This window comes from Canis lupus, chromosome 33 (assembly GCF_011100685.1).
Source record: "Canis lupus familiaris isolate Mischka breed German Shepherd chromosome 33, alternate assembly UU_Cfam_GSD_1.0, whole genome shotgun sequence".
Lineage (NCBI taxonomy): Eukaryota > Metazoa > Chordata > Mammalia > Carnivora > Canidae > Canis > Canis lupus.
In genome coordinates, this window is record NC_049254.1 from 19900261 (window position 1) to 19922371 (window position 22111).

A 22111-nucleotide genomic window follows, 5' to 3' on the forward strand; every position below is an offset into this window, starting at 1 on the left:
GGTGTGGTCCCAGGGTCTTGGGATGGACCCTCCTGTCAGCCTCCTGCTGAGCAGGGAACCTACTTCTCCCACTCCCTGTGCCCCTCCACCTCCTACTGCTTGTGCTCTCTCTCTCAAATAAATATAATCTTGAAAAAATAATAATAAATAAAAACTGGACTCCCAATCCAGTGCTTTTTCTATTGTAACAGATTGGCACATTAGAACATGTTTGACTCAAGGAAGTAATTAAACAAACTTAAGGGGGAAAAAGTGGCAAAATGGAAAACCTTTGAATCAGACTCAAGCATTCTTGTTAGTATGGCAAGGAACAGCTACAAATGGCTTTAACAAGAAGAGAAACAAAATAGACTAGACATTTGACAAGGGATGACACATCAGAATTAATGGGAAGTGATGACAGGCTCTCTGGTTGGTGGTTTCAGATCAGAGCTATTGCCTCTTAGGTAATAATTCAAAGTGCTTGAAAGCTTGGGCTGATCATACTAAATAAAATAAACTATAACCTGTTGCAATAAGGTCAACTTTATAGTCTGTACCCTGAAATTCCTGAATTCATATCTAGTTCTAACTGGGCAACAAACCCATTGTTGGTTGGGTTGATTTATTTGATTTTTCTGACTGAATTTTTTTAAAAAATTATTATGAAAATTTTCAAGCATACAAAAATAGCACACAAAGAAATTCTCTTGCACTTATTATCCAGTTTCATTAATTCACAACATTTTACCTTTCACGTTTTGCCTATTTGCCACCACCACCTATTCTCCCCCTTTAAGTGACTGAACAAACTTAAGATGAAGAACAGAACCATCTTTGGGAAAAGAAAAAGAAAGGATGGAAGCAGTATTTTCACTGTGTTACCCACTGAGACTTAAACCTGAAAGGTTCCAGATTGTGAGGAACATAAATACAAGCCAGGGATAATAAAGTGAAAGTCTGATAGTAGAATAGTCTAAATATGTTAGTTGACAATCAATGAAGCTATTGTCTATGTGGAAGGAGAGTATTTTAAAGAATTATTTTCCAACTTTTTTTTTTTTTAGTTTGACACAAAGAAGTGGGGCAAGAATGATTATGAAGCTTCATTGAGATTATAGTTTCTAAAAATGAGTTTAGCTTTGAGGAACACAAAGTTTGATTTCATCATGTTTACATTCATACAACCGCAAACATTCCATATTCCAATAAGCACCTATACAAAGAATGGTTGGCACTACTGACAAAATTTCAATATCACCAGAACTCAGTTAATTGTGAAAGTTCAATTTATTTTTATAGTAAAATATTTTTATTTCCCATGAATTTTCTTTGTGTGTTTGAAAGTTTTCCCATTTTTAGATATTTTTTTAAATTAGAATATAAAGTGACTTTGTCAAGTTCAGTGGGGTTTTTTTTGTAACCTTAATGAAACTATATATTTTTAGGCCCTGGAGGACTCTTCCACACATTTAGAATTTCACTTCAGTTTCTTGTCTAAATGTTGAAGGCAGGGACTATTACCAGCTAGCTCTGCGGCAAATACAAGTACATCTACAACATCTTCACTGAAAAGAAAAGATGAACATTATGCTGAACTGTTTCAATTTTCATCATGAAACAAAAGGCAAAAATTAGCACATATATATGAGAAATGATGAGGAAAAGGAAGTTAAAATGAAATTACTAGCGAGACTCAACTGAAGTTTTAAGGGATTTATCTAAATACCAAGATACAGGTGGGTGTTTTGGCAGGAAGTGTGGGGCAGGCTGGACCATGAAAGTGTCCACTATCTGAACCAATAAAGCTGCACTAGTTTTGAAAAATAAATAAATACATACACAGTAAATATCAAGATATGCATTCTCCTTCTAAAATTTAAACCCTCCCAAATCTGACTTCAGATTACAAATGCAATGAACAAAAACTAATTCTTTTCTCCATCTTCATTAGCAAAATGTTAGCATATAGTTGTCTCTTGCTTTCCATTCTCCTTTCAACTATAAAAAGGTCCTGAATCAAAAAATTCCATCCTATATTTCATATAAATTAAACTTTATCTCTGTACAGTCCTACATCTCTGAGGATATTCTTAGTTCTCCATAGATTTTACTTCATTCAAAAGTTTCACAACCTCATAATGCTTTTATTTGCCCTGTTTCTCCATAAAGTCTAAGCTCAGGCTTTTCCAAAGAACGTTTATAAAGACCAACCACACATTCTTTCTGACCTATTCTTCATTCTTTCTGACCACACATCCTACGATTACTATACATCCTAATTTATTTCTATCCCTCGTTGGTTAATATCCCATTTCAAGCATCTCAAGTGTCCATCCCCTGCTAACAATTACCTTTCCACTCACATAGCCAGATCACCTTCCAACTACTGCTTACCCCTTTACATTCTGCTTTCTACACACTAATTTCTAATACCAAATATCCACTCCTAAGGCAAAAATATATCAGTTAAAGGTCAAGTCCTAATTATTTATCTCAACATTCCAATCACCATGAAAAACATGTATGATTTTTTCCATAAAGTTCTAACTCTCGCTTTTTGCTAAATGATCTATCATAGGCTACCTCTGTGTGCTGTGCTATCCTACATTTCTCCCTGTTGTCTTCACTGAGCCGGTGCTTTCCTCTGCTTTTTAAAATCTACATCCCCAAAGATATCTGGCCAGCACACAGTAAAAATATTAAAACTCTCATATTTTGGCTCTTTGTCACCATCTCTTAATATTTTTGTGAGCACCTATTTTCATTCCATCCTACAGGGAACATTTGCCTTTCACATAATTTTATAAATACCTTGAAAAGATTAATAGTTGAATAGGTTTTCATATGAGTTATTAATTAAACATGACTGTTTGTTTACCTATCTGATTGTATATTTTTATTTTAAAAATCCAACTAGAGACAGAGAATAGGAAACAAAAGAAATACACATTCTAGAAACACAAAGGATTAAGAATGGAGACAGATTAAATTGTCAAAGAAGTGTGTCTTTACTAGAAACATTAAGCAGAATACTTGTCAATCCTCTGACAAATGTACCACTGTACAAGCTCTGGACATCTGAGAAGGGAAAAAGGCAAATGAATAAGAGAGGCTCCATCAGCTGAAGCAAATTATTATTTTCATTATTTTTATAGTTAATGCTTTTTTATATCTCTAATGTGGCTTACTCTGGAGTTGATTTTTATACCTCATGTAGAGATTAAAGTGTAAGTTGTCTTCTAAAGGGATAAAAATTTATATTTTCTATTCATTAAAATATCCTGAGAAATGAAAAAACAAGCTGTGAATCAGGAGAAGAAAATAGTATCTAGAATATATAAAGAATTCATGCAAATCAATAAAAAGGCCCAAAAGAAAATTAAATAAAGAAAATGGGCAAAAGACATGAACAATTATTTTACAGAAGAGAAAACACATATATATGTTCACAGCTTCATGGTAAACTAGAAAATGCAAATCAAGACCATAGTGAGATTTTTTTTTATCCATTCAGGTAGCAAGAATTAATAAATCTGACAAAATAACTATGTGAAAAAGAGAATATGGATCAACAGAGATATCTTATACATCACTAGTGACAGTATAAATGGGGAATACAATTTTGGAAAAATAATTTGACAGTCTCTTACAAAGTTGAGCAATTATATAATCCATGATCCAGCAATTCCAATCTCAGTATATACTCAAGAGAATGTCTTCTTGGAAACATCACCAAGAAATATACACAAGAATATTTATACCAGCACTCTTCATAGTAGCAAAAAAAAGAAAAACAACTCAAAGGCCCATTAATTGGAGAAAGGATAAATATACTTTGCCATTGTCATAAATACCACATAAAAGTGAAAACCATATGAATTACAGTTACTTATAAAAACATGCATGTGTAATTTTAATAACTTAATGTTGAGAGACAAATACAGGATGTTAATATATTATTTAGTTGCAGCTTTATAAGTGGTATGGCTGTATATATTATTGTTTGAAAAAACAATGGAAAATAAACACAAAATTCAGTCAGAATGGTGGTTACTTCTGGGTGGGGAGTATTGATGAGAATAGGGGATGAGTATAAAGATTGATGTAAATTGTCAACGTTCTAATTCTTTGGTTGGATATTGGGTTCATAGGCATTTATTGTGATTAAAAATAAGGAATGGATGAATGTAACAAAAGAGGATAAGTGGAACAATGAGTTTGAATCATAATTAACCAATTCTGTGCACCTTAAGTCCAATTGAAAAATGACAACAGTTTAGCAATACTTTTCAAACTTTGATGTACATATGAATAGCTTAAGATCTTATTAAAAATGAAGATGATAATTAATTTTGACTGGGATGGGATTTGAGATTCTGCATTCTAAGCTCCCACATGTGGATGCTGCTGGTTTAACAGACCATAATCTATACTATCTATTGATTTCCAAATATGAAGTACAATGGAAGCTAAAAAGATTGATACACTCAAGGCAACAATAAATGTAAAGCCTGTCATATAATGGTTTAAACAAGTATTTTTATTTGATCAATTTAAAACTCATTTTAATAATAAAGAAGTAAAAAAGAAAAAACATGCATAACCTTGGTTTTAAGATTGAGCATCAGTGACTCAAATTCAGAGACTGGAAAGGATAAACTAAATAAACTGATCTGACCACTGAATGGAATGATAGGTGTCATATTTTGGGAAGTTGATTATGCCATTAAGAAATAATGATTTAGTTTCACTGCATTCCAAAGTGAAGCAGAAGATCTTAATAAAAGATACTGGGATTCAGAATTCACTTTGACAAGAAAGGAACTTCTTTCCTGAGTTATAAAAAACTGAAAGAATATTAAGAATTAAGCAAAGATCACTTTGGTTTCTTTAGGATGAGAACAAAAGGTTACCTAAAGGTTCCCTCACTGTTCTCTATCAAACTACAGCCCACATTGAGGGAGTAATCACTGGTGATTAGAAATTTTCTTGAAAGGAGGTAGAAAAACAATTAAAAGAGGACTTCAATGGCATATACATCCAAGAATGCATACAGCACATTCTAAAAAGTCTTTCTACTGCTCCAGCAACACTAGTATTGCTAAACAAGAGTAGAGAGATATATTCAAATATATCACATTGCTGATAATTTCATATTTAATAAAGTTAATCAACACAGATATAAAATGCAAATATGCCTGATTAGAATGATATCATTAAATGACATACACTGCATCAAAAAGAATCAATTCAGGTATTTTTTACTAGTAGTGTCACAGAAGGTCTATTCAAAGAAATCCAAGTTCGTTCTCTGTTAAGATTTATCTTCTCAGCTTTCTTATAACACTGTTTCCACTATTGGAAGAATAGTAGAGAAACTGAAGGAAATTAGACCAGTGAAATAGCAAGAATATTTACAGAGAAAGTAAAAGCCAAATTTTTGGGACAAGAAGATTTTAAAATAAGGATGTATTCTTGGAAAGAGTCAGGTATAATATATTTCGACCTAGAAAAACACATTCATACATTCCATTTTCTCCAAACCAGAATTTAGATGCCTTTAATAGTATTCTACAGTATAGACTCTAGAAAATTAAGATTTTACTTATGTTTCTATAATAAAAGAATGTGTGTTTTTTGTAGTGTTGTTTCCAACTAATAAATTATAATGTAGGTATTTCCTGATAGTTGCATACCCTCAAAAATTAGCCAATGGCAAATTTTTGTCTGGTGACTAAAAGATAATAAAGATTTTACTATTTAAAGTATTCATGCTATAGTCACTAGTAATTGCAGCTATAAATTACAAGGAGGGAATCTGCAATAAAATATAACAACAGATTACACAGCTGTGCTTAGCTGTTGAAGGCCATTTATTAAGTCAAAACACAATGCAACATTATCATTATGTCCAGATGTGATGAAGGCCCAGACATTCTACAAAACATTAATATTTCTATATTAGAACAATAGGTCATCAGGAGATATACCTGAATAAACAACTTCCCACAATCACTAGGAAAATAAACAAAGAAATTCTGGAGATTCATCTTGGCCTTTAAGCAATTAAATGTATTCACACGTTCCATGGATCCCACGGTTTTGTCTCTTTGAGGGTTTGATAGCTTTATCAGTAATATCTTCTGTTATTGAAATGTTAAAAGTCTTAACATCAAACATGAAACTTGAAATATATGTATATACATATATAAAATACATCTCTTAAATATAAAATATGACTGCCCTCAGATTTTCATTATCATCTTCATTTTGTACAGTGCATTATGTTTTTCACTTAAACATTTATTACTTCACTTCACCTAAAGACTGTGAAATAAGTGAGGAAAATATACTATTTTAAATATTAAGATTCTGAGATACAGAGGTCATTTGCCTAAAACTCATATATATGCCAACTTATAGTTTTATTTTTAAATATCCTTAAATGCTTTTATTCTCACATTTGTTACCTTGTTAAAATCATTACTGTACCTAAAATATTATGTCAAGTCAGCAGGCATTTAATAAGCAACTTCTATGCAAAAGTCTTCCAATCTTGCATAATTGTTGTTATAATTAATTTGTAACATTGACAGGGGTAATATTAAAAATACTTAAGAACTAACCACAAAAGGTACCAACCAAAGAAAATTAATATTTGAACAAATTGAAACATATCACCTAAGTTTCACCAAAGGATATTGGCGGCATGTCAGCCTTGACATGGATAGGACTCAGACTTTATTTGATCTCAAACTACCAATAATTTGCAGACAAGTTTATTTGGCCTGAAATGCTCGATTATCTAAAGATTTCTTAGAATATGTTGAAAATTCTGGAAGTATGTGGTACAGAATTAAAGAAATTGAAAATGTAAAGAGAAAAAAACACTTCTCAGGTCCAATATCCAGAAATATGAAGTCAATACCACCAAAAGTCGTCACAGTATTTATAAATCTTTTAATTAAATTTATGCATACACACATATTCAAATTTAATTAATTTTATTAAGAAGTATAAGCGGGATTGTGAACATGCTTTTAGTGCAATTTTTCTTTTCTTGTCATTGCTGTACTCTGCTATTCTCCCTCTGCATTTCCTCCCATTCAAAGTAATCCATTTTAACAAGTTAGTATGCACCCTTCCATATTCTTCTCCCTTTGCAAATAACTTTGCTGTAAAGCAGATATATACATATACAAATCTTACATATAAAACACATATTCAGGACTTTTTGTCATTGTACAAATATTTAATATTCTATGCACTTTTCTATACCTTGCTTGCTCATCAATGACTCCTGCAAATTATTCCAGGTCACCTGAGATAACTGTAATTCATATCTTTTAGCAACTGCATTATAATTTCCATTATTTTTTGGCATTACCTTATTAATGGAATTCCTTTTTCTTCCACTCCACTACAAACAAGGTGTAACAACTTTGAAACCAAAAAATATGTATGTCCTTAAATATTGATATCTCTATTTGTATTGGACATATTCCCAAGGATGAGATTGTTAAATCAAAGAATATTATGAAGTGAAATTTTTTTTAAAGATTTTTTTATTTACTCGTGAGAGACACCGAGAGAAAGGCAAAGACACAGGCAGAGGGAGAAGAAGGCTCCATGCAGGGAGCCCGATGTGGGACTCGATCCCAGGACTCCAGGATAACGCCCTGAGCCAAATGCCGATGCTCAACCGCTGAGCCACCCAGGCGTCTCTGAAGTGAAATTTTTAACAGGTGTTACCAGACTGCATTTCAAAACAGTTAACACACACCACATTTCCACCAGTAACAATAAGAGTTCCCTTCCCCACATCTCTACTGGCATTAAATGTTACACCCATCAGACTAACACAAATTTTAAATGCTAAGACACATTACCTGTTACTTAAGTTTGAATTTCTCCAATTCCTTTTTTTTTTTTTTTAAGATTTTATTTTTTCATGAGAGACACACACACACAGAGACAGAGAGAGGTAGAGACACAGGGAGAGGGAGAAGCAGGCTCCATGCCCACCCAACATGGCACTCCATCCCAGGTCCCCAGGATCCCAGGTCCCCAGGATCACCCCCTGGGCTGAAGGCGGCGCTAAACTGCTGAACCACCCGAGATGCCCCAAATTTCTCCAATTCCTAGTGAAATTGAGCATCATCTCAAATGTTAACCAACAGAATTTGCTTTTCTGTGAATTGTCTTTTCTTATTTTTTTTGTCTTTTCTTTTTAAATTGGATTGTTTCATAACTTTTTTCTCAGCAATATCAAAGAGATCTTGGATTTTAACCCTTTATGTTAACATGCATTACAAATACTTTTCCAAATCTCTATTTTCCTAATGATTTCTATTATTTTCATATAAAAGGGTTTTTTTTTTTTATGTAGTTAACTTGTTAACTCTTAAACTTTCTTAGTTTTCACTCTTGTTAAGATTTTAGGGGTGCTCAGTTGGTTAAGCATCTGGCTCTTGATCTCAACTCAAGTCTTGATCTCAGAGTCCTAAGTTCAAGCAATGAAAATGTTCATAACAGCATTATTTACAAAAAAAAAAAAAAAAAAAAAAAAAACAGCATTATTTACAGTAGTACATGCTGGGTATGAAGCCTACTTAAAAAAAAAAAATTATATAGTTTCCAAGATTTTTTGGCAAGTTTTTGTTTCATCTTATTTTAGTTTAATGTGCAAAATGGAAATATACTTCCACTCTTTTCCATAAAGATAACCTGTTATGCCAATCCCATTAATTAAATGATTATCTTCCAACTAAACTGTCATCTGTTTTAGTATTCTCTAATCTGTTCAATGGATCTATTTGTTTATTCCTATGCTGTTTCCATGTTGTTTTGGTTAGCTGGCTTTGTAATATATTCTAGCATGTTCTAGCATCCCATCTTTCTTTTTCAAATTTTCTTGCTTTTTGCCAGCACTTCTCCCTCTGTTCCTCACCCCATTTGTGCTCTCTCTTTCATATAAAATCTTTAAAACACACACACACGCACACACAACTTAACTATAATTTATTTCTGTATAATACTTATCAGTTAGGTTTTAAATAAAATTAGGAGAGGTTTCAGTATTTTTCAATGACCTAGAATAATTTAAATTACATCAAAATTATTTATTCCTTTAAGTGACTATATTTGGTCAACTTTCCAATCTCTTCTGTGCTAATAGGTATGTTTTCTACTTCTTCTTAGGTCAATTCTATAATTTGCATCTGAATAAAATATGTTCCATTCCCATTTTCTCATAAGTTTCAAATTTATTGCCAGACAGTTGTATTTAGATTTCTTTTAAAATACTTTTCAGATTTTAAGTTAAAAAAAAGTCTTTTCATCTCCTAGTTTTATCTACTTTCTCATTTCTGATTGTGTCTATTTTAGATCATTCTCTTTTCCAGAAACTTTTATTATATTGAGATAAAATTTACATAACACAAACTTCACTATTTTAACTATGTAAACGTTTTGGCTGCTTTCAGTACATTCACAAGGTTGTATAAACATCACCAACTATCTGATTCCAGAACATTTCACCACCACAAAAGGAAATTCAATATCCATTAAGCAGTCATTCCCCAAACTGCCTTACCCCCAGCCCTGGCAACCACTAATCTACTTTCTATTGCTATGGATTTGCCTATTTTGGACATTTCGTGTAAGTGGAATCATGCAATATGTGGCCTTTTGTCTCTGGATTCTTCTACTTAGCATAAAGTTTTCAAAGTTCATTCATGTTGCAGCACGTATCAATACTTCATTCCTTTTTATGGCTAAATCTTACTGTATGGACACATCACATTTTTATTTATCCATACATACATCAATTGATGGACATTTGAGTTGCTTCTACTTTTTGGCTACTGTAAATAATGCTGTTATGAACATTTGCTTTATATGAACACAAGTTTTATGTGAACATATGCTTTCAATTATCTCCCACTTCACAGAATTGCTGGGTCTGTTTTATTTTTTGCTTTTCCATCTTCTTGTATTGGTCTTTCCAAAGAGCCAGCTTTTAGATTTTATTATATTTTGTTTTCCATTTCATTAATTTCATCTTTAAAAATTAATTCCCACTTCCTCTTTTTCTTCTGACTTCTTCTATCTTAAATTTTTTATTCTAATATCTTAAAGTTAGTAGATTGCTCTTTATTTTCTATCATTCTTAATAATGAAGTTATATAAGGCTCTCAACTTTCCTGACAACCCCTTTACTATTCTCCATAGGTTTTTACATAAAAATTCTCCTTTTCATTGTTTTTCAAGTGCTTTCTCTTTATCCAAGGGTTATGTAGGACTATCTTCTTTAATTTCCAAGTAATCATTTTTTTTACCTTTTAAATTAAATTCTACTCACACAAGCTGATAATCAGAACATGTGCTTGTAAAATCTTTCTAAAATTTATGAAGTTTTCTTTATACTTAAACACAGACATGTTCAAAAAAGAACATCAGATTTGACATATATATTATTTTTATGAATTATATTCCATTTCTCTCAGTCATTATTTGTATGTGTTTAACAGCACTGTCTGGAACTTTCCAGTAGTTTTTGCTTTATGTACTTATTTACTATAAACTTCCTGTATAGAGATTTATGTGGTTATTTTCTTCATAAATGTGCCTTTTATCAGTATAGTATCCCTTTTGATATCAATGCTGCCATTCTTTTTTTTTTTTTCTATTTTCCTTTTGTTTGCATTGGCCTCCTGTCTTTTATGTCCCCCATTTTACAAACCTTTCTCTTTAACGTTGTCATAGGTGTTATTCCTGTAATTTAATTGGAGTAGTTTATGTTTTTAAACTCAATCTGATATCTGTCTTTTAATGAGAGTATTTTGAGGGCACCTGGGTGGCTCAGTGATTGGGCTTCTGCCTTTGGCTTAAGACATGATCCTGAGGTCATGGGATTAAGTCCCACATTGCACTCCCTGCAAGGAGCCTGCTTCTTCCTCTGCCTAGGTCTCTGCCTCTCTCTGTGTGTCTCTCATGAATAAATAAAAATTTTTTTAAATGGGAGTATTTTGTCCATCTACAATAAACATAGTAATTGATGTGACTATTTTTATCTCTTCTACTTACTTGTATTTTCTTATTTTACATTATTGTTTCCTTGTTACCTTTTTCATTTTTTACATGATCAAGTGGCTCTGCATTCTATTTTCTCCTTGCTAATATTGAAGTTCTACATAGTGCACTACTGTATTCCCTTTTTTCCTCTCTTTTCTGCTCTAACAGAACAGAAACTTTTCCCCCATCATGAGATTCTGTCCTTTTCCTTTCCTCCTAAATAGATATTTAGGATACATTCACTTTCCTCCCTTTTCTCATCCTTCTGTCTCTCATCTACACTACTCAGTTTCCTCTTTTACTTTCTTTTGCCCATCCCCTCCATCAACTAAATTCTCTTTAAGGGTTTTATTTATTAATTTGAGAAAGAGAGACCAGGAGCAGGAGGAGAGACAGTGGAAGACGGAGATACAGGCTCCCCACTGAGCATGGACCCTGGATCATGACCTCATCCAAAGGAAAATGCTTTACTACAAACTGAGCCATCCAGGTGCCCCCAGCTAAGTTTCCTTGAGACAGTGTAGTACTTTAAAAAGTTCCTCTACAGAAATATGATCTTATTTCAAAAATCTGAAATTATATTTTATTACATAATTACTAGTCATATAGCTTTATCTCTTTTTTAATAGTTTTATTTTTAATTTTAGTTAAGTAATCTCTATGCCCAACATGGGGCTTGGACTCAGGACACCAAGATCAAGAGTCACATGTACTATCAACTGACCCAGTAAGGTACCCTATCTTTATGCCTTAAATGAAATTATACACACACACATGCAATAACATTAAAATGCTTATTATTCACCACTATATTCCTTTCTTCTTCATCTTCTTCATCTTTTTCATCTTGAAGTCTTTGTTCTGGTTCATTTGTTGTTTGTTTATAATCTATTCTCAGGCATTTTCTCTGATGGGGTATAGTAATTATATGTTCTGAGTTCTTGATTATCCCTAAATGTATTTCTTTCATGTTCATAGCAAATGATAATTTTCAGAGTGTTGATTCTTACATTGTAGTCATTTTTCTTTTGTAGTCTGTAGATGTCACTTCACTATCTTCTAACTTGCTATGTTGCAGATAAGAAGTTCTATGGTACTTTGATATTTTTCCCTTTTATAGAAAGTTGTTCTTTCTATTGGGGGCTTATAAGATAGTTCAACTTATTATTAGAGTTCAAAACTTTTATCAGGATATGCCTATGTGTGTCTTTTCTTTCAATCAAGACCGTAAAACAGTAAACCCTTTCAATCCATACACTCTGATCTTTCTTAATCTCAGAGAAATTATCTTCTATTATTTACCTCTCCTCCATCTATTCTTATCTCTCCCTCCATAATTCCTATTATTCACGTTTTGATTCTGATCTGACCTCAAAGACTCATCTTTTTATTCAATATTTTCATCATGCTTTACCTTTGTTCTATGCTTTGACATATTTCTTGGACTTGGTCTTTCAGTTCACTGATTCATGTTTCAACAGTGAGCATGTTCTTCAATCTTTCTACTGAATTGTTCAATTGAGATATGTTTTTTTATTGGTATCTGAAATTTTTTTGTTCTGAATTTGAATTTCATTAAATGATCTTTTTTCCTACCTTAAATTCAGGTTGCACTTATTTTTGGCAAAAGCACTAATTGCATGGAGTATGCACTCTGATTTTCCTACCTGATCTTCCTATGGATTGTTATTTTTCACGGATAGCTCACTGAAGCTCTGTTCTGGTTGTTGTAGTATCCTTAATGGCAAAAATATCACTCTTGCAATGCAAAGGTAGAGGGTCATCCATTCCCTGCCAAGGCATGAGGAGGAAGATCTTTGTTGTCCTATTTTTTTCAGCCTTAGGGACAGAGAAAACTCAACCAGCACATTTAGGAACTTTGGCTTATTAGTCAGTGGGGGGAGACTTGGATACTTAAATGAAAAATACCCTTATTTTCCCCCCAGTAATTCACACATCTCTGAAGCCCAACCCCTCTTCTCAATGTGTACTGTTTTCTGATCTTTGACTCTCAACTCCAGGACTGTTCTCTTTGTTTGCCCAAATGAAAGCAGTTTCAAAGCAGTGTCCCTGCCCGAGATGTCATGGCAATTGTACTGAGAAAGGCAGTGAGGAATTGGAAGTGAAGGGGAAGATAGCCTTCCACAGGTCACTTTGTTTTTAGAATCCTTAATTTGAAAAATATTATAGGAAGAGAGGTATGTGGGTAGAGGGTGTGTTTGGAACTACTTTATAATGATTCTTGAGAATCAATACTTTCTTCAAAAAGCATATTCCTAAATACATAAAAATGACAATGTGTTCTCTTTATGCTTTTAGATACAGATCCCAAAATATACTATAGCTATTAATCACTTGAAGTAAGCTTTAATGTAATCCCAGTTTTAATTATTTCAGGACATAATTATCTTTTGTTTTAGAAACATCTTCAAATCCATGTGTTGCAGTTTTCAGTAGTAGAGAGACAAATTATGACTTTGCCCAATCATGTAAGTTTCGCAAAATCCAACTAGCAAGTCTTATAAAAAATCATGTCAGTGTTATATTGGAAAAAAACATGCAACCTGCATGGTGGTTTACATGACATTACACTCCTTATTGTTCACAGCCCAATAACACTTTTTGCTTTCTAGAAGAGCTAAAAGAGCTAACATTAAAGTGTTCCCTGGACTAGACTTCTAAATAACTTAAGATAATAAGGTAAAATAAGCTAACATCCTGCTTTTTAATTGTATGAACTTTTATGAACATTTTTTAAGAATTAAGAAGCTCATATAAAATGTTCAAAATCTCAACTGCAATCTATTAAGTGCAAAAAAATGCTGTGGGTTATTTGTCCTACTACCCAGATAGGAATCATATAGGATATGAAATTTGGGTTTCATCCTTGAATCACTAGGTAATGTAATTCTGTGTACTCTATTCAACACAATATCCTGAATTGATTGTAGTAGATTTGCTTTACCATTGATGGGTGATATCTGATATATTTCTTTTCTGAATCACAGTAAATATAATTTTATATTGAAACTTGTGCCATGACAGAATTTCATTAAGTATCTAAAAGAATGAAAAAACATGAGCGTGTATAAAATGTTTGGGTCTTAGAAAAGTACAGAGAAGGCCTAAAATAGGTAATAATAATTGTAACAATGCTAAATTTAACCAGTCAACAGAAAATAAGGGTGTGGGATAGGCTGGTAAGCAAGGATCCAAGTAATCTTCCTAGGACAGCTACTAAAGAGCCCGATCAACATTGAATCCCTCCAGTGTGCCAGGTACTATATTCAGCACTAGGGCTTTAAAGATGCATAAAATATGGTACTTGCCCTTAAAGAAGCGCAGTTCAGTGTAATACAATTCTAAATGCTACCTTTCCTGAGTGATGAATATCAAAGAATTTGAGTCGAGTTAAACTGCATATAAAACAAGAAACTGAAATTTACTTTATGCTGGATGTACCCATTTTTGCATAATAAAACTCATCATTACACAAATAATAGAAACAGAGGTATTACGCATAACATGAAACCATAGAAAAGCAACAACCATTTATTTTTGGCTTTTACACACTTTGGGGATTCACTTTATGACAAATGTTGAGAATATAATGTAGAATATCTGAATCAGAAGAGACTGGAATCCTGTTCATTTTTTTCCATATTCTTTGTCAGCTCAAATCACCCATTTCAGTATAGTATTGCCTGTTCTCAATCCTTTACTAGAACAAGAAAGGTTATTGAGAACACGAGTTTTCAAAGGTAGTTCATATATATATATATATATATATATATATATATATATATATATATAAAAGAAGGTCAGATGCAAACAACATAGCTGTTGAAAAGACCAAGTACCACAAGATGCCAAAAGAACAAGAACAAGAGTAGCCATAACAATGAATCTGAAGGGGAAAGGTGTCTGAATATTATCTTTCTATCTTCACAGTATATTTTGCTTAGTGATGTATCCATTTAGGACATACAAAATGATTACTGCACTATATTTCCCAGGCACTAAAGAGTCTGAAGAAAAGACCAGAGATATTGTCATACAGAACAGTAAAGACATATAAGTAGTAGTATAGCACTTTCATTATTCTTTCTCTCCGTTCAATGATCCAACTCACATAATATAGCTCAACAACGAATATTATCTCTTAAAAACTTCTGAAGTCTCTAGTAGACAAAGGATATGAGTACATACATGGCATATATAACTGTTTGTAATTGATTGGATGTCTTTAAGATTATTTGAAATAACAAAAAAATCACTTTAAAAGTTGCTATAGTTCCCTTTTCATTAAATCATGCTGACTGTCCTAAATATAATCCAAACTCATGTATGCTGACTTTACCTGAGCTGATCATTTGAGCCTATTACCCTGACATAAATGCTTTTACCCTATCAAATAAAATTAAATCTTTCTTTCAGTATAGTGACAAATTAAGGAAAAGTTACAGTTATATAAGAGAAGTCTAGACTCTCTTCCACCTTAAGCTTTGTGGAGCCTGGTTTAGAACTCCAATACTACAGAAAGGTGGAGATCAATAAATTACATAATGAAATGAAATAAAATTATGGTATGACTTATTTCATCATTCACGTTCTTAGAAAAGCTAACAGGTGTTTTCTTATATTTGAAAACTGTACAGCAAGCAGCAAATAAGTGTCCCCGGAAACAGTGACTTCAGAACTGAGTGTCACATGGTAGACCCTCAATAAATGGCAGCTAGTCTCAGGTTTACCATATAGGTCTCTGTGCTAAGCTACATTTCTTTGTAATGGACAGAAATTTACTGCCTAATTCTTATTATTGATGACCACATTTTTTTGTGTGTGCCAAAAACATAGCAATCTGTATATCCCAAACTCAGGGGCGGGGGCGGGGGCGGGGGTGGGGGGAGGCTCTATTTAAGCCAGCTGTTGGTTTCCACAACAAACGTAAGGGACGAACAATATACATAAGGGCATTCCAAAGTCAAGTAGAATTTCACTTTTGAAGATGTTGTTTCTGTTCTTCTTCATCCCTAGCTCTCGGTTACTCAATATCTGCTTAGATTTAATTCTCCTTTTTGAGCTCTACCTTTCCAGGACTCCAGTATCTAATGCTTCCTTTGACCTGCACCTACTCAGGATTTCTTTGGCCTCCTTTAACATGTTACCCAGCTCCACTGTTGTGCACTGAAGCAAATCAAGCAGCAGCCACCCAGTCCATCCACTGTAAAACCCTTAGATAAATTCCCTTTTAGCATTAGTAATTTTAGGCTGGAGAGTTACCTTTTAAAACTAGTTTCTACTGTAGCAACCATTCCTCCTACTTGTAGCTCTTTCACCTTGCGCCCTTCTCTGAACCCTTCTCCAAATCCACTATGCTTTTCTTGAAATAAAGTCACCAGGACTGGGGCACCTGGGTGGCTCAGTCAGTTGAGCATCGGCCTTCAGCTCAGGTCAGGATCCCAGAGTCCTGGGATCGAGTCCTGCGCCAGGGCTCCTTTCTCAGTGGGGAGCCTGCTTCTCCCTCCGCCTGCCTCTCCCCCTGCTTGTGCGCACACACACTCTGTCTCTTTGAAAAATAAAATTAAAAAAAAAAAATACCACTACTAATCTGGGTAAGCACTGAGTGAGAATGGTCGCAGAATAGAGAGGCATAGTGAGGTGGTATTTAAGAATTTAGGTTCTTTAGAGTTGAACTTGAGTTTGAATCCCCAGCTGTTATATACTAGCGGTGTGACTTTGAGCAAGTTACTTAATTTTTCTGAGCCTCAGCTTGCTTATCTTCAAAAATGCCATAATAAAAGTATATGTCTCATAGGATTATGGAATTAATGGGGGAAAATGCAAATATAACCAATGCCTGGTGGTACAGAGTAAGCACTCAATCAATGTTGGCTGCTGTTGTTACTGTTACTATTGTTTTAGTACAAGGACAGATAAATTTTATTTCATTTTCACTATGTTTCCCACCAATAATTTAGCTAGTCTTTTTGGCGTAGTGCCTTTAGAATAGAGTTTACATTAATTCACCAATATATGAGCTAGGTTTCAGTTAAGTAATATTGTAAAATCAGCTTCCCTTCTAAATATCCCTTAGAATTTTTTCCCCTGTTTGCATGCATTGAGGCACTCATACCACTTTTTGTGCCCTATGGTGGATCTAATAATTTTCTTGCCATTTCTCCCAACAGGCTAGATATTTGGTTGGCTAGAATAGCTTGGCATTACCTACTATATTGAGTAGTTTACATACATCCTGCCTCTGAAGAGATTTATAAAATGTTTATAATTAGTACCAGAACATCTACAGCTATGGGTGGGTATAGGGAAGAGGAAGGATCCAGGGATTGTATAACTTTCTCCAGATTGCTGTTTCCATTTATGAATAGGTAAAGTATGCGATGTTTTTGAGGCTCTCACTACCAATCATACCAACAAAAGAAATGTGAGTCAATTAAAAAGAAACTGAGAGTGAAATTTTAAATAAAAACTTTGAGGCTATCATTAAATACCTACAAGTGGTATATATGAATTGTGTATGGCTGTTTGTCTCTATATATGACCACAGAGTATTTGCAAGGTCTTCCCTAACACAGATTCTTTCTACTTTTCTTCATCAAATAAGAGTCAACTTTGTCTCCCTTATATCCTTTCTATATAAATCTATCCCTGGATAGGTATAACATATGATCAAATGTTAATGTAGGATCAAAAATTAAGTGCAGTAGTTAAAAATTATAATGGCTCCTGATTACTCAGAGTATATTTTTTGCTTAAAGAAGCATAAAAAAACAGTTTAGTTTACCTTTTTTCTTTGAAGAAATATATTTATTTCTGTATCTACATACTTCATAGAATTAGAAAATGACAGTTAATTCATCCTGTTGTTATCCACTTTTTCCAATTAAGCAACCTTATGTGGAATAAAATGTAAAGAATCCCGTTTATAAATTATATTAGCAACATATCTTCATGAGTGAAAATGAGTTGGTAAAAAATTTATAAAAAATAGTAAGTTTATTATAGTTACGAACTACAAAAGTACTTAATTTTTAGATATCTATACTTATAGAGGTATATTATATATATGTTTTTAAAGATTCTATTTATTTATTCATGAGAGACATAGGCAGAGGAAGAAGCAGACTCCCCACAAGGAGCCCCATGCGGGACTAGATCCCAGTCCGTGGGGATTATGCCCTGAGCCAAAGGCAGACACCCAACCACTAAGCCACACAGGTGTCCCAGATATGCTATATTTGAAAGTTTAAGTATCACTAAAATGAAACTTGTATCAAGGACTAAAAGTAAAAAAGTAACATCAAATATTTTACATATGCTCTTTCTCAGCACCTTACCTATCACTTCCAGTCATGTTCCCTAAAGCTAAAATAAGGATCCAAGTGTCAAAAGAAACATACTTGTATTATTAGAGCTGGAAAAGACCCTGAACATGAAGAAGGTAGAAATTCAGGTTATGTGACATGCCCAAAATGATACAACCAGTGGCAGCAATCCCTCCTAATTCTACATCTGAGATTTCTGACAATGTGCAATAAAAGTTAAATTTAACATATGAGGATCTGATTAAAAAATCAGATGTTGTCCTCTCAAGTTGAAAACCTTTGGATTGAATAACTTCTACTTACATGATTTTCTATTACTAGGAAAATAAGTTTTAAATAACATGAAATTGCAAAAACTGACGAGAAGTAATGAAAACTACAAAGAAAATTTATGCTTTTCCTTAAATCAGAACCATGGAAACGGATATTTTTTAATGTCTAAAAAAAGCCAGAGATTTATTGGTTGTGTGTGCATGTATGGTAGTAGTGGGTTTTGTTTTATATTGTTTTGTTTTGTAAATTTTTAGAGGTTCTTCCAATTTCCCTGTGCAATGGTAATCTGTGTTCCAAAAATGGGGATACATATAAAATGAATTTCTGATAATTAATTATAAAGTACTTAACCATGAACAAATAAGCCTCTAGAAACTTACTAATGACAGTAAGAAAATGGTACCAAGAATTTCAAAACTAAAAATCTGAATCTTTTTAATATTGTCTGAACTAGAAATAAAGAACATCTTCTAAAAAATCAAAAGTAATTGCAAAAGAGATTAAATCAGTAAACCAATTGTGTATATTTTTCCTGAAGTGCATATTCATGAGCTGACAGTAGAAACAGGCTGGCTGCTTTGTTTGACTATAGTTCTGTTTACCTCGTACTGTCAAGAATGGATTTTGACACTCGCAGTATTAATATTGCTATTTTTATTGATATAATTAGCACTGCTATAAATAATTCCTCGGTCTGCTATATCTAAGTCTATCATTACAATCAGCAATATTAGAGCTTCTTTTTCCTATAAGATGCTTTGGCAATAGACTCTGGCCCAAAGAACCACAGTGACCTCATGATGTGCAAGGTATGGGGAAAAAAACACTGCCCTGTCAATAGAGACTACTGTTTTGTGTATGACTTCACCAAACAAACTAGTTTATATTTGTTTGAAACTAAAGTTTCTCACCAATCTGCTGTTTCAATTTCACATCACACCATATTGTACCTAAAACAGGCAATCTGGATTCCTGTTGCTACTCCCCCCCCACCCCCACCCCCAAACAGCTCAGGAATGGGTTTGAAATACAAGGCTTGAATATATAAAGCAAAGGAGTTAAGACACCCAAAATTCAGAATGGGTGGGTGAAAACAAGTGTGCTTGAAGTCATTTGTATAACTGCTAGTGGGTGGCCCACTTATGAGTTTTTTGATCATCACATGAAAGCAAAATCAAAACATATTTTATCATGCCTCTGGATCACATCAGCTGCGATGATAACCTTATCTAGACCTTGAAGAGTTTGCTCATAAAACAAAGTGGGGTGACTGACCCAGTGCATATTCCACACAGAGTACGAAGGCCAAAACAAAATGACAATACAATTCAAAACAAGTTTGTAGAAATTTTAGACTAGTGTATTAAACCTTTCTTTGTCTCTATCACTTGACAGATGGTTAGCCTTCACACAGCCTAGTATCTCTGGCAAAGAAATGACTGTGTCTAGCCAATAACACCCCAAATTTTTATTTAAAATGCAGTGTACACATACTTACACTTACCTTAAAAATATGAATATTAATAGATTAGTCATTTTATTTTATTACTATAAAAATTTGACAGATATCAAGGTTTGTCTTTTGCCCTATGAATACCTCTTTTTGAAACTTTCAACTGTCTTATGTGGATCCAGGGTTCTAAGAACACTTACTTTAGATTTCATTCATTACGGGGGCTGCTTGCTAATCATGCTTCAAAAAAAAAAAAAAAAAAAAAAAGAAACTTCTAGTAACTTTTAATCCAAAATTATTACAAAATTCACAAATATTTAATTAGCTTATGCTTCTGTGTTGCTTGGAGCAAAGTTTTGGTAAGTAACAATGAGTTAAGCAAAATCACCTGGAAACATGTTAAGGACCACAAGGCAGGACTGAAATTATTCATCCAATACAGGAATATGTCTTTATTCAAAAATGTTCATATAAAAATATATACTCACATACACATAAACACATATTAATCAACCATTAGAATTAAGAAAAACTCTTAGTTTTTAACATTCTATCAACCATTCTCCCACTTTGCTGTTTAAAAAAAAAAAAAGATTTCATCTAAGACAGTATATTCCATTGTTATAGTCCCTGCTTTTCCTCCTAGATCTTCCTATTTATAGCTTTCAGATGCTGGCGGGTCTGTATACAAATAGCCAGAAGCAACCTTGACTGTTCTCTGAAGTGCATTATTACGTACCCTTTGTGGAAGAGGTGATTATGCTACAAATTAGCATAAATAGAGATCTAATGTAGGTATAGAAATTCAAGCCCTTCACAGCAGGGGATGGGAGGACTGGAGGTGGGAGAATTGTGTGTCAAAAAATAAAAGTTATCCTACTTAAGAACTGAACACCGATTTGGCTAACAAAATACGACTCACTGTGACAGAGAAAAATAACGAAAATCAGAACTTGTTATTTGAGAACTATGAACTAGGTTTTGGAAAGGTGAGACACCCACTACTTAAAGCAACAAACTCAGCATTAAATCATATACTCTGTTAACCAAGCACCAAGTTTCCTTCTGTTAGAAACCTAAGATTTTTACACCTACAGACTAAATGATTAAAGTAATGCTAAAATCTTCTGTAATGTTCCTCCTGCATTACAAATGGTCTATTAAATCAGAGAAGTGCCAATCAAACGCTTTTGTAGTTTGAAAGAAAGGTTTAAATAACAAAGCATTTTTTTTTGCAGGCCTCTCTTTTTCTCTCTTTAATGTCACCTATAAATTAATTACAACAAATTTCCATCTTCTCTTGATAAAACCACAACCGAAAAAGATTTAGGCACTTAATTTTTCAGACATACTCCTAAAACAAATTCTTACTGAAAAATTAAGGTAGTCTAGCTTCTGTTTTGCCACAATTTGCTAACAAGACAAAAGCTCCATCGGAATTTTACAGTAAATTCCAAGACACAGATTTTTTTTAACATAAAGTAACATTTTATTTATTTCAAAGCACGCTTAAAATTATAGGAAAAAAAAAAACTTCTATCTGTTAAAAAGACCTACTGAAATATATTGAGAATGTTTCATGACAACAACAAAGGGTACATATAAAGTTAGCTCTTCCTTTCTTATCATTGGCACTTAGTAAACACCTCCCTGCCCCTCAAACATCTGTAGATTCTTTCAAATTGTACTCTCTAAATGAAAAAAAAAAAAATATATGCTAGGTTTTAAAATTTCATACAAAAATCTTTTCTTCTAGCAATCTGAAGTATGCAAACTATATGTGACATTAGAATGTAAACTCCACAAAGACAGGTTATTTTATCTCTTGTTCACTGTTACATCCCAAGTGTCTAGAACAATTTCATGAATTTAAACATCCATTTCAGAAAAGCATGATTATTTCACAGAATAAAGCAGAGCCCATCAAGTTCCACTTCTGTATTGCAAATGTTTTAAAGAAGTCTCTCTTTGGCACTCAATC

The 22111-nt window shown here is 33.2% G+C and overlaps 1 protein-coding gene across 17 annotated transcripts in view; it reads right to left on the reverse strand.

Annotated features, from left to right (window-relative positions):
- Positions 1-22111, reverse strand: part of ZBTB20 (zinc finger and BTB domain containing 20) — a 750813-nt gene that overhangs the window by 725757 nt on the left and 2945 nt on the right. The gene's annotated exons all lie outside the window — the stretch shown is intronic.